Consider the following 24,876-nt stretch of genomic DNA (forward strand, 5'->3'; position numbering starts at 1 on the left):
TTTAGGAAGAAATTAAGTACCTTTTGTGATGGAAATTGACAAACTTGAAGAAAAGATGAAGAAGTTGATGAATGCTTGAGAGAGAACAAAAGTGGAGGCGCACGGCGAGTGAAGGGGGAAAAACTGATTTCATTAGGGTTAAAAACCCTAATTACCGGTTGTAAAAATAATTTTTTTCTGTAAATAAAAGGGACTCGTCGAGTCAGCGTCAGACTCGGCGAATCTGGTCGCGATTTTATCCTCTTCTGAAATCTGAATGGTCTCGTCGAGTCATGGTCAGACTCGGCGAGTCTCTTGCAAACAATTCAAAAATTATATAATTTTGCCATTTATTTAGAAAAGAAAATTTATTCCACCCCACACTTAGTCCATACGCACTCTCAAGCAGACATGTCCGACGATTTGGAAGATAAAAATCCTAAAAACGAAAATCAAACAAAACTAAAAAGATAAAAGAAAGCAAACTCTAAATAACGGGTTGCCTTCTGCCAAGCGCTTCTTTTTAAGGAGTCGTTAGCTGGACTCCTTCCCATCTACGTCTCGTCATCTTCCAACATCGGGAATGCACGCCTAATCTTTTGTGGTTTGTACTTCGTCTTGTAAGCGTGAATCTTCTTTTTGTAGGCCCGTTTTAATTCCCTTCTCTTCTTTCTTACAGCATCATCCTCAGCTGCTTGAAATTCCCTTCTCCTCTTTTTCTTCTTCACCCCATTCTTTTGCACCTTCTCTTGCACTTCCTTTTCCTTAAACTTAATTACTTCATATTTTGTGAAAGCTCGTGCTCTAGTTTTGGTAATGAATGGGTGATCAGCATCAACTCTCCTACCCCTTGCCTTCTCCTCTTTTTCAGTGCTTACCTCATCTTCAAGCGGAATTGCATCAAGACATGCTATATGAACATGTTGAACTTCAGTATCCATTTCTCCTTCTGCTGTTTGTTCTTCTAAAGAATGAGGAAAAATATCCATGTCCAGCACATGCAGAGAACTAGCAACAAGCAGATCTAAGTCGTCCAAGTTGTTGGCAATTTCGACTGGACTCGTCGAGTCTAGGAAAGTGACTCGGCGAGTCTGATCGTATTTCACAATTCCCACTGTGTTTTCCGAGTCGGCTCCTTTCAGCAGCTTTTCTATCTCTTCCAAGTCTTTGTCAAAATCTCCATTACCTCCAGAAGGTAGCAAAAACTTGCTTGGATCTTCTTCTTGCAAAAGTGCAAGTTCTTTTTGTAATATCTCATCATCCAAATCGATAAATGAGATCTCTTCTTTTCCTTCCTCTTCTTGCTTGATCTCTGGTAAAGCTCTAAATATTGCTGACTCGTCTCCTACCCTCAACGTTAGTGTAGACTCATATACATCAATTAATGCACATGCGGTGTTTAAAAATGACCTCCCCAAAATAATCGGAATTTCGGGGTCTTCTTCCATATCAAGCACCACAAAGTCTACTGGAAATATGAACTTGTCGACTTTAATGAGAAGATCCTCACAAACGCCTCTTGGACGAATTGTTGTCTTGTCTGCCAAATGGATCTTCATGTTTACCGGCCTTGGCTCCGGTAAATTCAGCTTCTTGAAAAAAGAGAAAGGCATCAAGTTGATGCTTGCACCCGAGTCGGTCAATGCTTAAGTAACAAGTGCATTTCCAAACTGGCACGGAATTATGATACTCCCGGGATCGCCCTTCTTTTCGGGTAACTCACTCAATATTATTTCCGCGACTTCAGCTAAATCTTTCCTAGCAGCAAAGAGACCCTTTAGTAGGTTAAAATACTTGGGCGTTTGAAGCATTGTCTCTACAAATGGAACGTTGACTTGTAGGGCTCTAACATGCTCCATAAAAGATCTATAAGCTTCAACCTTTTCACCCGACATGGCTCTGATTGGGAATGGCAAAGGGGGATTATATGGCTTTAAGGGAATGACCGTTTTGTCATTAACGCATGGACTCGTCGAGTCCATTAGAGGGACTCGGCGAGTCTGGTTGGGCCTAGCTGGAGCCGACTCTTCTGCCTTTTCTGTCTTCCTATTGGAGATCCTATGTGCATGTGTGAAAATTTCTTCATAGCTGGAAGTCACAACACTCACATTCTCCATTCTAGGATTATTTTCGGTGTTACTTGGAAGTTGACCCGGTCTTCTTTCGTTCACTTAGAGTGCAAGTTGCCCTAGCTATTTCTCAATGTTGAGAATAGATGCCTGCTGATTCCTTAGCATATTTCTGGACTCTTGTATTGCAGCATCGTGATCATTGTGCCTTTTTTCGGATGCGGCTATGAATCTAGTGAACAATTCTTCTAAATCCGCTTTCTTCTCCATTACCGGTTCTTCCTTTTGATAAAACCCCCTCTCCTTCTACTTGTATTTCTCCTCCTTCGCCTTCTTGTATTCTTCATACGGGAGTCAATCCTTCTTCGGTTTTCGCCAATTCTCGTCGTATCTGTGACAACCCAAAGTTTATTCTGTTACATTACCCCGTTACCGTTAACGGAATATTCCATTTTATAAAAATTCCGTTAATTCGAGGTCGTAAAATAAATAAATGTTTTATTTATTTATATTTTTATGTCGTTAACGTCGTGATAAGATAAATAAAAACTCGTAATATACATTTCCAATTAATTGCAAAAAGTTAGTTTTTATTATTACGACCACTAAATCGGGTGTGACCAAAAGCCCCGTTAAACGACAGTATCGGGTAGATTCCCACTGAGTCCCAACTCCAACCCATATATAAGGGGGAATGGACTTCATTCCACCCCTTTTCACCCTCTCTCTATACACTCTCTCATAAACGCCCGTTTTCGACTCAAATCCGCAACCAAACGCTTCCTAAACGTAAGACCTTCAACCCTAACTTATTCTAAGCATGCATCATTGTTGTTATAGCTCAAAATTCGACCATTTAAGCTGTTAGAATGGAGTTTACGGCCTAAGAGCCTCCATAGGCCGTAAACCCCTTAAACAAGGACAAAATGACCCAAATTTGTCCCATTGAGCCTAGGAACCATTTAAGGAATTTATCTAGGAGTGTTTAAACATCAAAACACAAGATTTTAGGGCATAAAAGAGAGTTTACGGCCCAAGCACATGCTTAGACCGTAAACACCTCATATCCTTGCATAAATGCCCCAAAAACACTCCCAAACCACCCTTAGGCTTAATACATAATTTAGGGGCTTACCATTTCGGGTTTAGATCATTTAAACACAAGGAAATGAGGGATGAAAAGGAGTTTACGGCCCAGGCTTATGCCAAGGCCGTAAACACCTCCAAACCATGCCAAATGATGGTTTTAATACCCCCAAATGGCCTCATACTTCATTATAAATTACTAGAAGTGTAATAGGGACCTTAAACTTCAATAAAAACTAGGTATGGGAGTTCACGGCCGTGAAATCCCTTAGGGAGTGGTTCATGGGCCGTAAACTCCCTTATAGTCCCTTAAAACACTTTAACTCCCTTCATACAATTTAGTTTTGGGCCTAGCAAAATTCCACAATTGATATGAGACCTTTTAGCACCCTAGAAACCCCTCACCATGAGTTTACGGCCGTAAACTCATGGGGAGTTGTCCCTGGGCCGTAAACACCATAAGGTGAGTTTACTCTTGGAGAGTAAACTCCATTCCTAAGCCATCACACCCTTAAATGTTACCCGGGACACCCCCAAACACTTAACCAAAGTGTTTTCCGCTCTTTAGGGTGCGTATATTTGTTTAATTAGTATTAAATGTACTAATTGTATGTGAACATATGTTATCATATGTTAAATAGGTCACAAAGTGTGTTCGAGTCTTTACTTGACACCGAGCACCCAACCGACACCTTCGTCGGAACCACTTACACCAGGTGAGTTCATACCCCTGAATGAACCTTTTAAATGTTTTTACATGTTTTATAGGGGGTAATACAAATTAAACATGCCAGTTATCATATCAATCACAAGTGATTGATAACCCGCATGCACAAAGATTTACCACACTGTAAACTGTTTTACCAAGTAGGATACTATAAATGGCTTTCTAAAAGGTTTTCACTTGTTCAAACTCTTACTTATACTGCTTTATCAAAGTTCATTTTAAACTGGTTTATGAAAGGTTTCCAAGGAAATCCTTAAGGTTTTCAAACTTATTTTAACAAAGAATACCAAATTGTGATTTTCTTAAGTGTAAAGGTTTTTCAAGGTTTTCAACAAAGTTCTCTTTCATATCGTATACTCTTACTTATTAGACACCGCTGTTTCATTTTCACTTAGTTTGAACTCCTACTTGATATTGTCTCCACTTCGTGATACACTTATATTTGGTAACGCATATACATCACGGTTCAGTTATTCACACACTGTTCGGTTATACATCTCGATTCGGTTATTCACACACTGTTTGTTTATACATCTCGACTCGGTTATTCACACACTGTTTGTTTATACATCTCGACTCGGTTATTCATACACTGTTTGTTTATACATCTCGACTCGGTTATTCACACACTGTACGTTTATACATACGATTCGGTTATTCCACACTGTACGTTTCCACTTGTTACACACTCAGTCGTAGTTAGATGTATATCTGTGCGTGTATAGGTGCATATAAACAATGATTGAAGGACTTAGGAAGGCTTGTCCGCCCTATTTCCTTTTCTTCGTTTAGATGTGGTCTGGTGGGATCGGATGGCCGTCCGAAGGTCGTTTGATTCATTGGTTGTATGTTATGTATACGAGCATAGACATATAGGTTTACTCTAGTCAGTTCAGTTATGAGTCTCTACCCTTAGTTCAGCACTTACATAAGAAACCCACTACCCACTATTGGGATGCATCTTCGGGACACGGCCTTCTCCGTCGTCTAGTTGGTAACCAGAGTCTCCTGTAGGGAGAGCGGACATTGTGTGTATAGATCTATACGGGATTGACACCCCCGCACCCTGACTGCTAGCTACAGTCCACGGCCTACCAAGCCACAGGGTGACAAATGTCACATTTTATTGACGCTTGCAGGGCGTCAGGTACTCTAGTGTCGGTTAGTATGGTTACGAGTATCCCGGGTTACCTTATAATTCATGGCTTTAAGGTAACGGTATTTTACCAGCAATTTACACTGTATGCTGGGAACCCACACACAGAGTCACACTGTTTTTAGGCCTTACTAGATGTATCTTTCATTTGATACTGGCTGGGGTCTGTATTCTCTGTTTTAGACCTTACTAGACGTATCTTTCATTTGATACTGTATGGGGTCTGTATTCTCTGTTTTAGATCTTACCAGCTGTATCTTTCATTTGATACGATCTGGGGTTTGTCTCCTTTTTTTTTTAGGCCTTACTAGATGTATCTTTCATTTGATACTGTCTGGGGTCTGTATTCTCTGTTTTAGACCTTACTAGACGTATCTTTCATTTGATACTGTCTGGGGTCTGTATTCTCTGTTTTAGATCTTACCAGCTGTATCTTTCATTTGATACGGTCTGGGGTCTGTCTCCTTTGTTTTAGACCTTACTAGTTGTACCTTTCATTTGGTACCGTCAGGGGTCTGTGTCTCTCCTTGTTAGACTGAGCCAGGCGTGTCGTTCGTTTTGATACTCTCCTGGAGTCTATGATTCCTTTGCCTTAGTCAGCAGTCTTCACTGCTGAGGCATATGTTATTTCCCTGATTTCTCTTGCTTTCTCTAATAATCAAATTCTGTATTTTGATAATGATAGCGATTAAGGGAAAAATACTTTTTACCACATAACTCCGTCCAGTCTTGGTAGAAGACTGCTTTTAAAATAAAGAAAATATAGGATTTTCTTGAAAGGACTCTAATTCAATGGACACTCTAAAACTACCACTTTTATTAAAGTTATTTGAATGAAATGACACTAAATACTTATGAACTCACCAGCATTTGTAAAAATGCTGATACTCGCTTTTCAAATAACTTATATTCTCAGGTCAGCATTAGACAGGTACATACCCGGAGCTTCTGATGAAGACAGTTTAGTACCAAGCTGCACCTATATATCTACTTGTATTACTTTGATGTATTGTAATGTAAATCATGTAAAACTATTACTATTAATGCAATGGTTGTTGTACTTTGATTACTATAATGCATGTGTTGTGATACTTGACATGACGTCATCCACCCCAGAACGTTTCCGCCGTTCCGGTTTTGGGGTGTGACAGATTGGTATCAGAGCATTGTTTATAGTGAGCTAAGTATATCAATTCATAAAAGATATACAGCCTATAAATACAATGGGATAAAACACTCTGGCCAAGAAATATACTTTAAAATATAACCATATTTTACCAAAGTATAATAACATCTAGAATCTAAACACTCGAACACAAGTATCACAAGAACAACAAGAATAAAAGTCTTCGGATGTTGAACATTACCGTCAAACCTGGGCAGTTATGTAATCGTAAGCTGGAATAAATGTAACCTGATCAACTACATTTGATCAACTACATTTATTCGAGATGCGATGAACATGTGCTTTGGAGTGATAGTGGTGTGCAACAGGTCTGAAACTTACCAACTAGGAATGCTAGAGCCAAACATAAAGTTAAAATACTATAGGAGTATTTTGGAACACTAAAAGACTCACACTAATCCCAGAATCATATTCAGAAGATAAGAAAACAAACAAGAAATTAAAATACCATAGGGGTATTTTAGGAACCATAAACAACCTTGTGTGAAGAACTAAACAGATCCTTATTGATATACCTACAACTACAGAGAGTATACTCCCAGGGTTATATATAATAAGGATCCCATAGGCTAAGAATGTGTGGTTTCGCTCTACTTCCTTTTCCTTGTTTGGATGTGGATACCGAGTAGTATCACATATTCGAAGGCCTATCGGATCTAAGCTATATATGATTGGTATACCCTATGTAACTGTAGCAGGACTCGATATGGATCATCCAGTGAAATGTTAATAATCTCTTAGGATTCTTTAGACATTTCCATTCTCGCACGAACCCTGTAGAAAACCCTAGCCACTTCAGTGCTCGGCAGAAGAGTTGATTCAGACCCAGAAGAAGTTCATTGAGAAGATTTCCTGTCCGGAAATAAATGAACTGGGTTGAGACTATTGAATTCACCAAGTGCCTATATCTATTTAGGGACATCTGTGAGAAATTCGCCTAAACTTCCGAGGTTTCCAGTTACCCATCATGAAGTGATGACACCCGGAGTCGGAATTCGGAAGCAAGGCGGAGTAGAAATTCAATATGTCCATACGAGGAGCGAACCCTAGGTAACTACCCGAAGGAAACCAACGCCGATTCCAGTCAAAGATACGAGGTAGACAGAGGGAGCCAGTACATGGAACCCGAGAAGTGTCTTCTCCTCGTGTTCGTCACGCTAATACACCCATGAAATAATACAATTTAGTGAGTTAGTGGCTACACTACTCACGTTATGTGTTAGGTAAATCGTCGTTTCCCGTTGACAGTTACACGATTAGAGCGGATCCCCGCACCCCTATTGAGGGTATTTAGCCATAAGGCTTCAATAAGCCTCTCTTTCCGCGGTGTCCGTTCCGAACTGTTCTCAAATCTCTCCAGACCGGAGAGTGAAACCTTTCCCAGTATAAAGGTAACTTATTAGGAACGACTCGCATCTTACGGCCTTTTTCCGATACTCACACTCCTACCTTGTACACCAGGACTACATCATAGGGATGTAGGTCGACACTCAGACAACCAGTACCCGAGGCACGGGAAAAATTTATACCTAATGCAGTCAGGACAGATATGTCCAGGGTTAGCCATCGTCTCTCATTATCTTAAATTCCTTTCCGTGTAGGAGAACCATGCCACCGAAGAAGCGCAACCAGTCCGCAAGCAAGAAACCTACTCTCTTATTCGATGAAGCTACGTTCCAAGCTGCAGTCTCAGCAGCCGTAGTAGCTGTCATTGCTCACCTGAATGCTAACAACGCCAATGTTAGCAAGGGCCCTATCGGGATTTCCGATCCTAGCAATGGACAGCAGCAACCAACACCTGCATACCCAGCCACCCAAGAACCTCAACCGAACCCACTAAAGAGAAAACTCAAGATCGAGGAGGGAGGTACCTCGGCTCAAGGACCTTCCGAAGGGCAACGAGCTGAGGCAACCCCTGTCAATCCTTCCCTCCCGACTTCAAGAAGACCATACCTAGGAAGCCTTCGCCACTGCAGCAAGTGCAGCTACCATCATCATGGTGCCTGTCGGGAACTCTATTGTGCTAGGTGCCACATGAAGGGGGCATACTGCTCGCGTCTGCAGAACCCCGGTTGAGTTTATTACATCAACCACTAATGTGGTGGCCAATCCAGCTTCTCGTCTATGTGGCGAGATTGGACACTTCAAGAAGGATTGCCCAACTGAAGGAAACAACAAGGCACAGGAGGAGCCTAACCCTACTGCTTAGGGAAAAACATCATGGAACCCGGTAGATTTTGGTACGTCTCTCGATCTCAGATAACTAAACTAAAAACATTAAAAGACTAATTCAAATGTAAATATTTTCCCAGTAAGGCGAAAGTCGCAGCACTGTTATAAAATCTAAACTTCATCAGGTAAAACTATAATGGCTAAACATATACGTTACGGCCATGTATAGTTAAGGTGGATAGACCTAGAGTGAGTGAATGCCGCCTCATTTCCTATTCCTTGTTTGGTTGTGGATTTAGGGCGGAGTCGCTCAGTCAACAGTCCTCCCCACCTTAATTATACATGACTAGTATATGTTATGTGATTATAGAAATGCCTTGTAAAAATCCATTCATGAGAAGGTACTCCACTCAGAAACACTTAGGACTCTCTATAGTTCCGCGTTGACTCTATCGGTCCAAGTATCCGCGGCAGTGATACACAGGACGAAACCCGAAACACCTAGGACTTGTGTGCCTGGCCGGCGCATGACCCTATCGATCTTCATTTTATATCATGTCGAAGTGTGCCAACTTCGACGGTTCTATCGATCATGGTTCGACCTTATGCAACCATGTGTAAATCCATAGTGCTGCGTAAAAAGAACTTTCTCAGTAAACCATGTCGGTGATAAAGGTTCTTCCGAACCTAAACGTAATACAAATAATCAAACCTAATGCGATCCGTCAGTCGTCCCTCTTATCTCAAACCTTCCGACGTACCTAAGAGAAGGGTACCGTGCGCTGTTGACCGACCCCTCTTAGTCAGATGGAAACCGAAGCGGAAGACACTGCAAGATACTCCAGAAGACGATAACCATCCGAAGCATACTTCGTAGATTCCCCAGAAAGACCCTTCGCACCTCGCACATCAGGTTCGTGAGCCCAGAGAATAGAACTCATAGGAATGACCACTATAACCAGGTATATGCATAAAGGTGATATATAATTGAGATCAAAAAGATTTAAGATGTGTGCTTCCTCCCTACTCCCTGTTCCTCGTTGGGTTGTGGGTCTGGGGTGGAGTCGCACAACTAAACATCCTGCCAACCTCAATTATATATGGCTTGCACACACCAAGTATTAGTGGTCAAGCCGAGTATGAGCTCTACCACGAACCTCATAGTAAAGCCCTCCATCCTATTCCATAAAATAGGAGCTGGAGTCAAGAGAACCACTGCGGGTTGAGCTACTACAATGACCACAAATCCGAAATTTGTGTCATACCAGTTAAGCCCACATAGTAGCTAACACCCTCAGTTAGTAAAGAGATTCAAGTTCCGAGTAATGGAACCCTATACTCGCTAGATTTGACCTAGACCGGGAAAACTCAGAACCTTCGAAAGAGTAGTTGCAGTAGATGCTCGCACTACTCAGGCACTTCGTCCACCCCGTTACCGACGAGTAGTGCCCAGGATCCTTTGCCCTCTCTCATGGAGGAAGTCACCGCCGCCTTGTAGGCGATAGATTGCATCCTCCGAAGTAAACACTAGAATACCGAGAACCACAGGATAACCTCCGCAGCCAGGAATACTTGATCAAAGTGTGAACGTAGTTGCATTCCGCCTCATGACCCAGATCCCGGAGAGATTATAGACTCGTCACCAGCCTTGGTGTTAGTCGAGGGGTTATGCAGGAGCTTGCGCTTTCCGCACTAGAATAAACCAAAGTCTTAGAGATTCATTGGACTATTAGGTGTTCCACGAATACTATCTCACGCAGAAATAGTAGAACCACCTCCCGAGATAGTCCAACACTCGTCTGGTGAAACCCTATCTCCCCGACCCTGAGGGTTTCCGTATCTCAAGATTCGTTAGTGCAGGTTCATTTTGCACGAGCTTGAGATAGACACTCTACAGCAAAAAGATACCATAGATACACAACCCATCCGATGATCTAGAAAGCCTCTAAAAACCAATTGACAGGAAACGCGAAACCAAGGACAGCCCGAGCTTCCTAAGAACCAACCTGAAGGACTACACTCCCAGTAAGAGAAAGAACTTAGGAACTTCGGAATGGCGATCACGCCAGTAATGATCTTGCCATAGAAGTACACTATGTTCTTAGTACTGAAAAGCTCTCCCCTTCCGAGAGCTTAGGACCATCTGAGAATCCTCATGGAGATTTGGTCCAACCTTCGTCAGACCACTACTACTTCCGGATATCCCTTAAGTTTCACACCAGATCAATCCACTCCTTAGACATGATCAGTGTTACCCGACGTCACTCTTCGTATCCCACTCATCTTGATAAGGAACTATTGAGAACCCTAACCTCGTAGATACACCAGTCGGAACCCACTAGCTACACGAGACGGAATCCGCATCCCGTACGTGAAGGTCTGTTGGAATGACAAACACAGACCAGAGTTCGCTTGGGAATGCGAGGACAAACCGAATAGGAAGTACCCTCCTGCCCCTATCATTCATACCTACTTCCTTGCCTAGACCTGAATTTCGGGACGAAATTCCCTCTAACGGGGGGATGATGTGACAACCCAAAGTTTATTCTGTTACATTACCCCGTTACCGTTAACGGAATATTCCATTTTATAAAAATTCCGTTAATTCGAGGTCATAAAATAAATAAATGTTTTATTTATTTATATTTTTATGTCGTTAACGTCGTGATAAGATAAATAAAAACTCGTAATATACATTTCCATTTAATTGGAAAAAGTTAGTTTTTATTATTACGACCACTAAATCGGGTGCGACCAAAAGCCCCGTTAAACGACAGTATCGGGTAGATTCCCACTGAGCCCCAACTCCAACCCATATATAAGGGGGAATGGACTTCATTCCACCCCTTTTCACCCTCTCTCTATACACTCTCTCATAAACGCCCGTTTTCGACACAAATCCGCAACCAAACGCTTCCTAAACGTAAGACCTTCAACCCTAACTTATTCTAAGCATGCATCATTGTTGTTATAGCTCAAAATTCGACCATTTAAGCTGTTAGAATGGAGTTTACGGCCTAAGAGCCTCCTTAGGCCGTAAACCCCTTAAACAAGACCAAAATGACCCAAATTTGTCCCATTGAGCCTAGGAGCCATTTAAGGAATTTATCTAGGAGTGTTTAAACATCAAAACACAAGATTTTAGGGCATAAAAGAGATTTTATGGCCCAAGCACATGCTTAGGCCGTAAACATCTCATATCCTTGCATAAATGCCCCAAAAACACTCCCAAACCACCCTTAGGCTTAATACATAATTTAGGGGCTTACCATTTCGGGTTTAGATCATTTAAACACAAGGAAATGAGGGATGAAAAGGAGTTTACGGCCCAGGCTTATGCCAAGGCCGTAAACACCTCCAAACCATGCCAAATGATGGTTTTAATACCCCCAAATGGCCTCATACTTCATTATAAATTACTAGAAGTGCAATAGGGACCTTAAACTTCAATAAAAACTAGGTATAGGAGTTCACAGCCGTGAACTCCCTTAGGGAGTGGTTCATAGGCCGTAAACTCTCTTATAGTCCCTTAAAACACTTTAACTCCCTTCATACAATTTAGTTTTGGGCCTAGCAAAATTCCACAATTGATATGAGACCTTTTAGCACCCTAGAAACCCCTCACCATGAGTTTACGGCCGTAAACTCATGGGGAGTTGTCCCTGGGCCGTAAACACCATAAGGTAAGTTTACTCTTGGAGAGTAAACTCCATTCCTAAGCCATTCACACCCTTAAATGTTACCCGGGACACCCCAAACACTTAACCAAAGTGTTTTCCGCTCTTTAGGGTGCGTATATTTGTTTAATTAGTATTAAATGTACTAATTGTATGTGAACATATGTTATCATATGTTAAATAGGTCACAAAGTGTGTTCGAGTCTTTACTTGACACCGAGCACCCAACCGGCACCTTCGTCGGAACCACTTACACCAGGTGAGTTCATACCCCTGAATGAACCTTTTAAATGTTTTTACATGTTTTATAGGGGGGAATACAAGTTAAACATGCCAGTTATCATATCAATCGCATGTGATTGATAACCCGCATACACAAAGATTTACCACACTGTAAACTGTTTTACCAAGTAGGATACTATAAATGGCTTTCTAAAAGGTTTTCACTTGTTCAAACTCTTACTTATACTGCTTTATCAAAGTTCATTTTAAACTGGTTTATGAAAGGTTTCCAAGGAAATCCTTAAGGTTTTCAAACTTATTTTAAAAAAGAATACCAAATTGTGATTTTCTTAAGTGTAAAGGTTTTTCAAGGTTTTCAACAAAGTTCTCTTTCATATCGTATACTCTTACTTATTAGACACCGTTGTTTCATTTTCACTTAGTTTGAACTCCTACTTGATAATGTCTCCACTTCGTGATACACTTATATTTGGTAACGCATATACATCACGGTTCAGTTATTCACACACTGTTCGGTTATACATCTCGATTCGGTTATTCACACACTGTTTGTTTATACATCTCGACTCGGTTATTCACACACTGTTTGTTTATACATCTCGACTCGGTTATTCATACACTGTTTGTTTATACATCTCGACTCGGTTATTCACACACTGTACGTTTATACATACGATTCGGTTATTCCACACTGTATGTTTCCGCTTGTTACACACTCAGTCGTAGTTAGATGTATGTCTGTGCTTGTATAGGTGCATATAAACAATGATTGAAGGACTTAGGAAGGCTTGTCCGCCCTATTTCCTTTTCTTCGTTTAGATGTGGTCTGGTGGGATCGGATGGCCGTCCGAAGGTCGTTTGATTCATTGGTTGTATGTTATGTATACGAGCATAGACATATAGGTTTACTCTAGTCAGTTCAGTTATGAGTCTCTACCCTTAGTTCAGCACTTACATATGAAACCCACTACCCACTATTGGGATGCATCTTCGGGACACGGCCTTCTCCGTCGTCTAGTTGGTAACCAGAGTCTCCTGTAGGGAGAGCGGACATTGTGTGTATAGATCTATACGGGATTGACACCCCCGCACCCTGACTGCTAGCTACAGTCCACGGCCTACCAAGCCACGGGGTGACAAATGTCACATTTTATTGACGCTTTCAGGGCGTCAGGTACTCTAGTGTCGGTTAGTGTGGTTACGAGTATCCCGGGTTACCTTATAATTCATGGCTTTAAGGTAACGGTATTTTACCAGCAATTTACACTGTCTGCTGGGAACCCACACACAGAGTCACACTGTTTTTAGGCCTTACTAGATGTATCTTTCATTTGATACTGTATGGGGTCTGTATTCTCTGTTTTAGACCTTACTAGACGTATCTTTCATTTGATACTGTCTGGGGTCTGTATTCTCTGTTTTATATCTTACCAGCTGTATCTTTCAATTTGATACGGTCTGGGGTCTGTCTCCTTTGTTTTTAGGCCTTACTAGATGTATCTTTCATTTGATACTGTCTGGGGTCTGTATTCTCTGTTTTAGACCTTACTAGACGTATCTTTCATTTGATACTGTCTGGGGTCTGTATTCTCTGTTTTAGATCTTACCAGCTATATCTTTCATTTGATACGGTCTGGGGTCTGTCTCCTTTGTTTTAGACCTTACTAGTTGTACCTTTCATTTGGTACCGTCAGGGGTCTGTGTCTCTCCTTGTTAGACTGAGCCAGGCGTGTCGTTCGTTTCGATACTCTCCTGGAGTCTATGATTCCTTTGCCTTAGTCAGCAGTCTTCACTGCTGAGGCATATGTTATTTCCCTAATTTCTCTTGCTTTCTCTAATAGTCAAATTCTGTATTTTGATAATGATAGCGATAAAGGGAAAACTACTTTTTACCACATAACTCCGTCCAGTCTTGGTAGAAGACTGCTTTTAAAATAAAGAAAACATAGGATTTTCTGGAAAGGACTCTAATTCAATGGACACTCTAAAACTGCCACTTTTATTAAAGTTATTTGAATGAAATGACACTAAATACTTATGAACTCACCAACATTTGTAAAAATGCTGATACTCGCTTTTCAAATAACTTGTATTCTCAGGTCAGCATTAGACAGGTACATCCCCGGAGCTTCTGATGAAGACAGTTTAGTACCAAGCTGCACCTATATATCTACTTGTATTACTTTGATGTATTGTAATGTAAATCATGTAAAACTATTACTATTAATGCATTGGTTGTTGTACTTTGATTACTATAATGCATGTGTTGTGATACTTGACATGACGTCATCCACCCCAGAACGTTTTCTCCGTTCCGGTTTTGGGGTGTGACAGTATCGATCGCCGCTTGAGTAGAACACTTGATCCTTCTTGTTTCCATTTTCATCAAAGTCACAATCTTTTGTGAGATGAGGCCCTCTACAGTTCTCGCATCCAACTCGAATAGCATGGATTGTTTGATCCATTTTTGTCATCCTTTTATCTAAGCTATCGAGCTTAGCCATCATCGTCGCCATGCCATCATTTGCCGAGTTCACTACCCCCCGACTTACTTCATTTCTAGGATTGTGGTATTCTCTAGAATTGTCACACCCCGAACCAGACGGCGAAAACGTCCGAGGACTATTGTGACTCAATTGAATACCATCACAATGAATATACATGAAACATAACATCATTCATCACCATGCATTGAAATATTACAACCGGTATTGTTTACATTTAGTACATTGTTTCAAAACATTACATTTCCAAAACGTAAACTGTTCGATACTAATTAAGCAAACAACGTGACATCACTGGGTACATTTTTCCTTCGATTTAACTGTTACCTGAGAATACAAGTGTTTTGGAAAAACATCAACATATGAAATGTTGGTGAGTTCATAAGTAAGGTTTGAAAAGAAATGATTTGTATAATTTTGAAAACCACAGAAAATCCGATATTTTCTAAAAAGAAATGTTGTATATAAGAAAAAGTGTGAAGATCCGTAAGTATGCTTGTTGATTATTGTGAATGTGAATAATTGTTAAACTTTGTATATATCACATAGTTAAGAGCGTTGAATTTCCCAGGAAAACCCAATGTTTTCCCAATACATTAAATTACGTGGCTGAGTTAGTATTATTCCGATAAGACGTTGTTTTCGATAATTCCAGGTGACATTGGATTAATTACGGGTTGTGAGTCGTTATAATCACGCATTAATGAAAATGACTAGTTTACAACTATACAAACGATCCCTTAGGCGTCGTCCGTACTACTCACTTAATCCAACCACCCTGACTTCTCATAGCCCCACAACCGAGGAGAAAAGAGGGTACGAAGCCCCCGTTATTTCCATAAGTCGTTCAAGGCTATCGTGAATGCGAAAGGCCCTTGGCCCGACTCGCATTTAACTTCTTGACTTTGCTAGGAGTACCAAAGGACCCTTGGGGCCCAACAGCACAATAAAGCTATTGAAAGTCCTTTTACACTGAATTAGGTCATATAAGGCCTAATAACATGTAAGCGCGTTCCCTTCGGGCCTAAAGATCATGTCATTGGGCTAGCTAGGCCCAACAAGCACGATTTGAAACTTTTGAGCCCAAAGATGGTGTATTGACTTCTCGTGAATTTTCCGCATGTGTATTGAAGTACCATTGTTTATTGATTTTTTATTCGTTATTGATTCAAGACCGAATCAATTCGTTTGATAACGATTTTGGTGTTGAAGGTGTATTTATTATTACGTTTCGCCGGTAGACGTAGTACTCGTATTTTAATCTTAAGGGATTTGTTGTTTTAAGAGTTAGAGTTTATCTTTTTAAGCCCTTTCTTGGATAAAATTTACACTTTTAACCCTGTGTGTATAAAAGAATTTCCATTTTAGTCCTTAAACTATTTTTCTTGACACTTTAGTATCAAAACTTATTGGAAAGACATTTTTGGCACAAATTTACTTGATAAACAGCTTAAGTCCTTCAAAAATGAAATTTTCTCGGTTGAAACCTCCATTTTCGCAACTTTTACAATTTTGGCCCAAAATGGACAATTTTTGCATCTTTGGTCCCTTTTTAATTTGAAAAGCATTTTTGACCCTTGAAATGGATTTGGTACACTAGTAATCCCCTTTTTTACAGAAATGTGCAGTTTCAGCCCCTCCAAATCAAAAATCTCGCAATTTGGGGCTTTATTGGGCCGAAAAGCCCATTTTGGCCCATTATGTTTAAAATTCACATTTTTAACCCCTCAAAAGTGTTGATATTCAAAAAAATACATATTAGAAACTGTTTAGACTCATCTCAACCTTCAGAAATCATATATTGTCGTTTTGGGCCCCTTAGTTTTGTATTTTTAGCATTTTGAGCCCAAAAATGGGTTTTAAGTCCAAAAATGTTCATATTAACCAACTTGGTTATTTTTCTAGACTTGATTAGTGTGAAATGGTATAAGTTATACTTATTTCATTCATCATATTGTAGATCTCGGTTTTTAAGTTCTTTTTGACTAGTACAAACACCACAATCACATAAGATCATACATATAAGCATAGAAATCACACAAAGCATACATATACTCATAGATCTACACATTTGCTTGTATTCTCCCCCACAAAACTTATAAAAACCGAAAAAGAGGGGGTATGAAGCTCACCTTTGGGTGTGGTTTCGGTTTTTGGAAGAAAATGAGAAGAGTTTCGGCTTTAGCAACCTTCCTTGGAAGATTTCGAACTTGGATGCTTCTTAGGTGCTAGATCATGAGTTTGAATGAATTAAGAGGTGATTTTTGGATGAAATGAAGTAGTTAGCTTAAGGATCTAAGAGATTTCTTACCTTAGATGATGATTTTTGGTGCAAAATCCCTTTGATTCCTTCTTAGATCTAGAAATATGGATGAGTTATGAGAGTGTTTCCTTGAGAGAGAAGTGAGTGAAATGTGTGTGTGTGTGCTTGAACTCGACCGAGAGTAAGAGAGAGAGGGAGAAAAAGAGTGGCTAGACTTGGAAGTATGTGAGTGCATGGATGTTTGAGTCTTCATGCATGGATGTCCCATGAACAATTGTGAGGTGTCACTCACAAAGTCAACTCTCCTCTTCTTTTGGGCTTGGGCCGAGAATGGGGAGGGTGAGAGGAGGTTTTTGGGCTTTTTGCCCTTAAGCCCATGTTATAGTTAGGTTGGATGATTTTTGGCCCTAAAAAAAATATAAATATGATTTTTATGACCTATTAGGTTAGATTAGATTAATTATGGTCCAAAATGGTTCATATAATTAATCTATCTCATTCTAGGCCCAATATGGCCCAAAATATTGAATTAAATGGAAGTGGGTCCAATTAGAGCCCACTTAAGAGTTCTAAGCCCAAGATAGCCAAATTGGAAGCTTATTGGTCCATTGGGCCCAATAAGGAAGTCCTAGTCCAAAATGGACTTTAACAATAACTTCTAAGGTTTCCAATTACTTAATGACTATTTGAATTGCTTACATGGGGTGTTTGATGGAAATTTTGTTGACATAGAGTATGCATCATACATGCTCTTATGTTTTTGATTCATAAATTGATTTAAGTGTTGGTTACAAGGCACAAAATTTTCTAATTGTGGCAAGAATGTGTAGAGAATTCTTCAATTAATTCCTTGATTACCGGAGGTGGCTTCTTCGTGAGCGGGCCTTGTGAATCGAGCAATTGCCTTGTGGTGACATTGACTCCATCATAGAAGATGGAGACCTCTTGTTGGCTATTAAGGTCGTGGTGTGGGCAATTTCTAAGCAGACCTTTGTATCTTTCCCAAGCTTCACAAAGAGATTCTCCGGGTTGTTGCTCGAAGTTGGCAATGGCTTTCTTTAGCTTGGCTATTTTGGAAGGCGGCAAAAGTGGTCTATGAACTCTTCTTTCATCTTGGCTCATGTGGTGACCGAACCTGGAGGAAGTGACTTGAGATAATCCTTTGCAGCACCCTTGAATATGACTGGAAGCATGCGAAGTAGCTGAATCTCGCGTGGCACATTTGGTACATTAAAGTAGTCAGCCACATCATTTACTTCATCCAAATGCTTGTAATCATCTTCGTGGTCTTTTCCATAAAAGGGAATCTCCTTGAGTTGAGCTAGGATATGACCCTTAAGCTCAAATGTAGCAGTTGCGGGAATTGCAGGTTGCACAAGTCCTGGGCCAGTGTCATCTCGCATCCTCTTCTTCCATTCCCCCATGGGGACTGCATCGATATTAGCCATGGTGATAGCTAAATCGTCCTCGGGATCGGATTCGTGCTCGTATGCAGGTTCTTCTTCTTCCTCGGACTCGTACTCGATGTCTTCTTTAATCGGGTCTTCAATGACTAACGATGCACTGGATGCTCCTAGGTTGCTGCCTTTCTTCTTGCTGAAAACGGATTTCAAATTCTTCAATGGTGAGTTCTTTGAAGAAGTGGTTTCTCCAACAGCTTTTCCTTTGCTCTTCCTTAGTGCGGATTTCGGGTCTTCAAGAGGAGGGACCAGAGGTGAATCAGATCCTCGGGTTATGTAATAACTGCAACAAAAATAAAAACGCGTAAAAAGAACAAAAATAAAATAAAAATTAAAATTGTGAACAGCGATGTACTCGCCGAATCAGATCCTCGGGTCAAGATTCGGACTTTACGTGACATTCATGCTTGGGAAGGCCAGATCTATGGATTAGGGGCACAGATCTGACCTCAGGAGGTCAATAGCGTTTGTGCATGGCATGAACTCGCCGAGTTGTTCTTGAGACTCAGCGAGTAGAGTTAAGGCTTCACGCAAATCACTCAGTGAGTAGACTTGCCGAGTTGGGGGATAACTTAGTGATTCAGAAGGGGATTAAAGGACTGGAGTTCAAGGTGGTACTCACCGAGTTGTTCTTGAGACTCGGCGAGTTGAGTCGGGGTGGCCCTGCGATTCATGCCAGGTGTGACTCGTCGAACATAAGGAGGGACTCGACGTGCCAAGCGGGACAAAGAGTTAGTGGACATATGTGTACTCGCCGAGTCGCCGGAGTGCACTCGGCGAGTTGAGTCAAAGTTTGACCGTTGACTTTTGTTGACTTTTGGGGTTTGGTCAACAATGGGGTCCTTGGGTCAAAAGGGGGGTAAAATAGCCTTTTACCCTTTTTAGGGTGACAATAGAGGGTTGAGTCTAGTCTCGAGAGTTATATTTAAGAGAGTATTTACTTTATGTGAATAGGCGGAGGCTAGGCAATATTTCTACCAAGTCAGAGATTTATCGAGACGTCTGAGGTGAGTCTTCTCACTATGCCTTACCTGATGGGGTAATTATGTGTGACAGGAAGGTCTTATGTGTATGATGTATATGTGATGTATGCTATATGTGATATGTTATGTGAGATGAGTATGATGTTGTGGACCGGAAGGTCAAGATGATATGGACCGGAAGGTCAACAGAGTTCTGGGATGGAAATCCCCTGAGACACTTGGATCGGAAGATCCTAGGGCCTGGAAAGGCGTATGTGCAATATGTGGTATTTTGGGGAACTCACTAAGCATTTATGCTTACAGTGTTATGTGTTATGTGTTTCAGGTACCAGTGATGATCGCGGGAAGGCACCGGCACGACTCGTACACACGCACAATGGAGTTTATATATATTGATCTTGGGGTTTTGTACTGATACAATGTGATACAATGTTTTTATTTATAAATGCAAATGATATTTCATGGTTTTCAAAAGTGAAAAAAATTGTTCTAATTTTTACGGTGTTACAACCTGAGTGATGTATAACCTTGAGCAAATTACAACAACAAAGACCTCAAATTCTATTTGTTGGTTTTCAAGTAGCAGAGGTTTTTGGGAATGAAAATGTCGTTAATATTTTTTCACCCAAAGGGGTGTATCGCCGTAGGGTTCAAGTTAGCATCCAATATATCGAGGTGTTACAACTACTTTTAAGAGATTGGCTTGATTATAGCGTTATTCATTGGTTTGCGATGTAAGTTATTATTATTATTATTTTTAATATGGTATAATAACTTTTTAGATATAATTATTTTTTACTAACATTGTGTAATATATATAGCCTTCTTTTTACTAACATTGTGTATGTATGTTTATAGCCTTCTTTTTAGGTCGCCCAATTCCGAATGTGCTTTTTTTATCAGCTTTCCATTGCACGCTTAGATACTCGAGAGGACCTATCACCTGTCAGTAAACATATTGAAGAAGTATTTTCGTATCATAAAGACAAACGATATTTTCTTGCTCCATATTTACATGGGTAAATTTTTTTTTTCTTTCCATAATACGTTCACATACATATACACACTATACATATATGCTTACTTGTTAAATAATTCATATTTTTGCAATAGGCATTGGGTGCTTTTTATCTTATATTCTGAAAGCAAATGCGGTTATATTGTTGATTCTTTAATTTTTGAAAAGAACCAAGAAAAGAAAAAGGATGATTACTTCTTTGCTTCTTTCATTGATAATGTTTTCCCGGGATGAGTTAATAAGTGGGAAATGATAAAGGTACGTTTTCTATTACTTTTTTTCAATATATTTCAAGTTGTTTGAAATAGTTATTGTGAATTAATGCAGTGCTACAAACTAAAAGGTGGATGTGAATGTGGATTTATATTAATAAAACATATGATGGAGTTTGTTGAGACCATTCAACATGATTTTGAAAATAAAGTAACTATTTATAGATTTTAAATATTAATATTGTGTGTGTATATATATATATATATATATATATATATATATATATATATATATATATATATATATATATATATATATATAGTTTGTTTGTTGCAAATTTGGAAAAAGAATAGTATTGCTTTACCCGTTAAACTTGAAGATATGGTCTCAAAAATACTACCTCGTTTAATTAACACGGTGAACGATAGTCGGAAAAGAACTTTGTAAGAATTATAATGTTTTTTGTTTTATTAATACTACCTAGTTGGTTTTTTGTATATTGAAGTTTTGTTTAATAGTATGTTTTTGTTAATTGATGATTTTGTTAAATGATATATTGTTTTTTTATAGTGTGGTTTAGTTTTGATGCTGTATTTTATTAGTATGGTTTTATAGTTTTTGATAATAGGGCGGTTTTATATGTCTTGGTGCTATTATTTAATAAGGCTCTTTTTTATATTTTGGTGCTATTATTTAATAGGGCGGTTTTATATGTTTTGGTGTTGTTATTTAATAGGGCGGTTTTTTATTTTTTGATGCTATTATTTAATAGAGCGGTTCCATATTATTTGGTGCTGTTATTTAATAGGGCGGTTTTTAATTTTTTGATGCTATTATTTAATACAGCGCTTTTAGATTTTTTGGTGCGATTTGTGATTTTAATGTTGGTATTTTTTAAGGCGGTTTACCCCATTTTCTAATGTGCTTTACAAACCGCATCAACAAATATGCTTTTTTATGCTATATTTTTTAGTGCGGTTAGGAAACCGCATCAACAAATTATATTAACCGCATTATCAAATCTCTTATGTACTAGTGGGTCTTTATTGAAGAAGGTGACGGGTTCAAAATATCCGACCTTAAGGGCCATACTGATCTTAAGGGTTGGCTTTCCATTATGGGTCTAGACAAAGTGATAAATCCAATAGAAGCAAAGGATGCCAACTTACATCAAAAGAAGGGTCTTGAAATTCTGGAGATGAAATGGAGTGATGACTTTGATGATTCTCGGAATGAGACGGTTGAATATGAAGTGCTTAAAGAACTAAGACCTCTTCCTAAGTTATAAAACCTCAAGATTTTGAATAACAAGGGAATGAGATTTCCCAGTTGGGTTGGGGATCCCTCGTTTGAACAGTTAACAGAGCTTACATTATGCGGTTGTAGAAGTACACATTTAAGACTTGGACATCTAAGGTCTCTTAAGAAATTGATTGTTGAAAGGATGAATGAGGTGAAGCTGTGGGTTTTGAATTACCTGCACCTACAAATTCTTTTCCATCACTTGAAGTTCTTGAATTTAAAGATATGCACGGTTGGCAGAGATGGTCGATTAATAGTGGCGACGGACATGAAACTCCTACATCATTTCATCGTCTTCATGAGATCTCTTTAATAAGTTGTCCAGAACTTGATGAAGTGTCGATCGGACTGATACCTTCACTTCGGGTTTTATATATAAAAGAATGTTCAGAAGCAGTGTTAAGAAGCGTGGTTGTTTTGTCCTCATCACTTGTTGAATTAAAAATGTTAAATGTCAAAAGACTTACTCAACTACATGGAGAACATTTAATGCATCTTGGGGCACTTGAACATCTATATATCAGGAACTGTGATGAGCTGAGATGCTTGTGGGAACGAGAATCAGAGGCATGCAAGAGTCTTGTGAGTTTACAGAAGTTGGAAGTAATTAATTGTAAAAAGTTGGTTTCATCAGCCGAGAAAGAGGCTAATATTGGGATCAGCATGGAATCACTTAAATCTGTGGAATTTCATAACTGTGAGACATTGGAGAGTTACAATTGTACAAATACTGTTGAGAGGTTGGTCATCAGTACTTGTGCTTCAGTATCATCCATCCTTGACCTGCTCAGCAGTGCAGGAGCAGCCATCCCCTCTTACTGAATTGATAGTCGGTGATTGTGATAACATACAATTACAACACAAACCCATTCCAGCAAAAGACTTCAGTTTGTCTAGCCTTACATCTCTTCAGATCAGATTTTGCAAGAATCTAAAGTCATTTCCTCATGAGCATTTTCAAAGTCTCACATCTTTGTAAGAAATGCAGCTAACTGATTGTCCAAGTATGGACTACTCCTTACCTTGTGGGGTGTGGCCTCCTAATTTAAGCAAATTAAGGATAGGTGGCTTAAATAAACCCATGTCAGAGTGGGCCCCCCAGAATTTTCCAAATTTACTAGTTCAACTAATCTTATATGGCAAAAATTCAGGAGTGGTTTCATTTGCAGTGGCAGAAGATGTTAGGAATACTACTACTACTCCATCATCATCATCATCATCATCATCATCATCTTTTCTTCTTCCACCATCTCTCGTTTCTCTAACACTCAATGGTTTTAAGGATGTGGAATCATTTTCAGAGGTCTTACCACACCTCCCCTGCCTTAAAACACTTAATATTTGGAATTGCCCAAAGCTTGGAGATCTTAAGACCATTTACAACCCATCAAATGTGACAATACATGTGTTGAAGTAAAAAAGGTACGTCATCTCCTTTCCCATCATCTGTGTCTCTTACATAAGAGTGGTTATTCATTTCAATAATGTTATTATTATAATCATTGTTTCTTAACAAACGTGAAAGAGGGTTCTACAGCTTGTATCCCAAAGTATTACGACCCATCTCTTATGATAAACATCACAACTTTTTTTTTTTTGGGTAAATGTGGTATTCCTTATAAAGTAAGATTCGAATTTCTGTGTATTTTTTATTTTATTTTCAATAATGATCCCAAAGTATTAGGAACATTAATTTTGAGACTTGTTTGTTTTGGTTTGTTGATAATACTATTTTTATACTGAACTAACAATCAAAACTAGTACAAAAATAAGAGAAAACTATAACTGCACTAGTTCAATAGCTTTTCGGTTTTTGTAGAACTTTTACCGTTAACTTGCTATGTATATTTGTTGCAACCGTATTATTTAATCTTCATTGCACCACTTCTTTGTGTATTCCTTTATGTTGTCATGTTGTAGTTTTTGTTAATCTTGGCTTCGAGTGAACTTGTGCATTGTTGAATGAATTACTAGAAATCATAACAAAATTGTTTACAATTTGGACTTTTTCCAGAAACTTTGACCGTTTATTCGGTCATCAATTCAGAAATTTTGACCTTTTATGTCAAACCCATTGGCTTTGAGATGTTGATTTTGGTAATATTTTTGAAAATAGGGCCATCTTAATCCCTTTGTAACCTTTGTTATATAACTTCAGATTTCTTTACAAATATGTACCAGTTTCTAGGTTAGAAATAAATCCATTTGACATTAAAACTTTTTCTGTTTTGGTAAAAAAAAATATGGTCAAACTCTGTATAGCATGACTAATTGTCTTTTTGTGTGGTTATTCCCAGTATAACTGATCAGTATGTTACGGACGATGTAAGTCTACATAGTATAGACTTGTGTAAATATCATGACAACTTATTTGTTGTCATTAGTGATTGATTATAGAGACTAGGTGTGAGACCCATATACTATACGGGTTTATTAAAAACAGTTAAATATAAAACTGTAAACATTAAATATTTTTTAAAGTAAAATTTTGAAATAAATACAAACCAAATAAATTGTGACTTTATTCTTAGGAAGTTGCTCAATTTCTACAGGTGGACGTTGGACCAAGGCTGTCTACATGATGTCAGTGAGGCAAATCGGCTAAATATGCATGGGGATGGATGTTGAAAAAAGTTATAAGACAATCAAGGGTACGAGTAAATACCAAATACAAATTCCATATTTGGGATGAATGGTGGATGAGCTGTTGTATAGGTTCACTGAATTGTAATTAGATGTAGTAATTATCAAACATGGTTTGTTTTGGGATTTTATTTAAAAACTAGTTTATAAAAAAAAAATGCAGAGTACAAGAAATGGTTATCTTTATATATAAAT

General features: G+C 39.1%; 1 non-coding gene and 1 pseudogene across 1 annotated transcript; both read left to right on the plus strand.

The window, feature by feature from the left end:
* Positions 1-22,860, plus strand: part of LOC145126517 (putative disease resistance RPP13-like protein 1) — a 63,487-nt pseudogene extending 40,627 nt beyond the window's left edge.
* Positions 18,021-18,127, plus strand: LOC145151843 (small nucleolar RNA R71). The gene has a single exon (XR_013732394.1). It is a non-coding gene; the product is annotated as a small nucleolar RNA R71 (small nucleolar RNA).
* Positions 22,861-24,876: the final 2,016 nt, after the last annotated feature.

Source organism: Lactuca virosa, chromosome 1 (genome assembly GCF_052849685.1).
Source record: "Lactuca virosa cultivar CGN04683 chromosome 1, Lactuca_virosa_CGN04683_v6, whole genome shotgun sequence".
NCBI classification, from domain to species: Eukaryota; Viridiplantae; Streptophyta; class Magnoliopsida; order Asterales; family Asteraceae; genus Lactuca; species Lactuca virosa.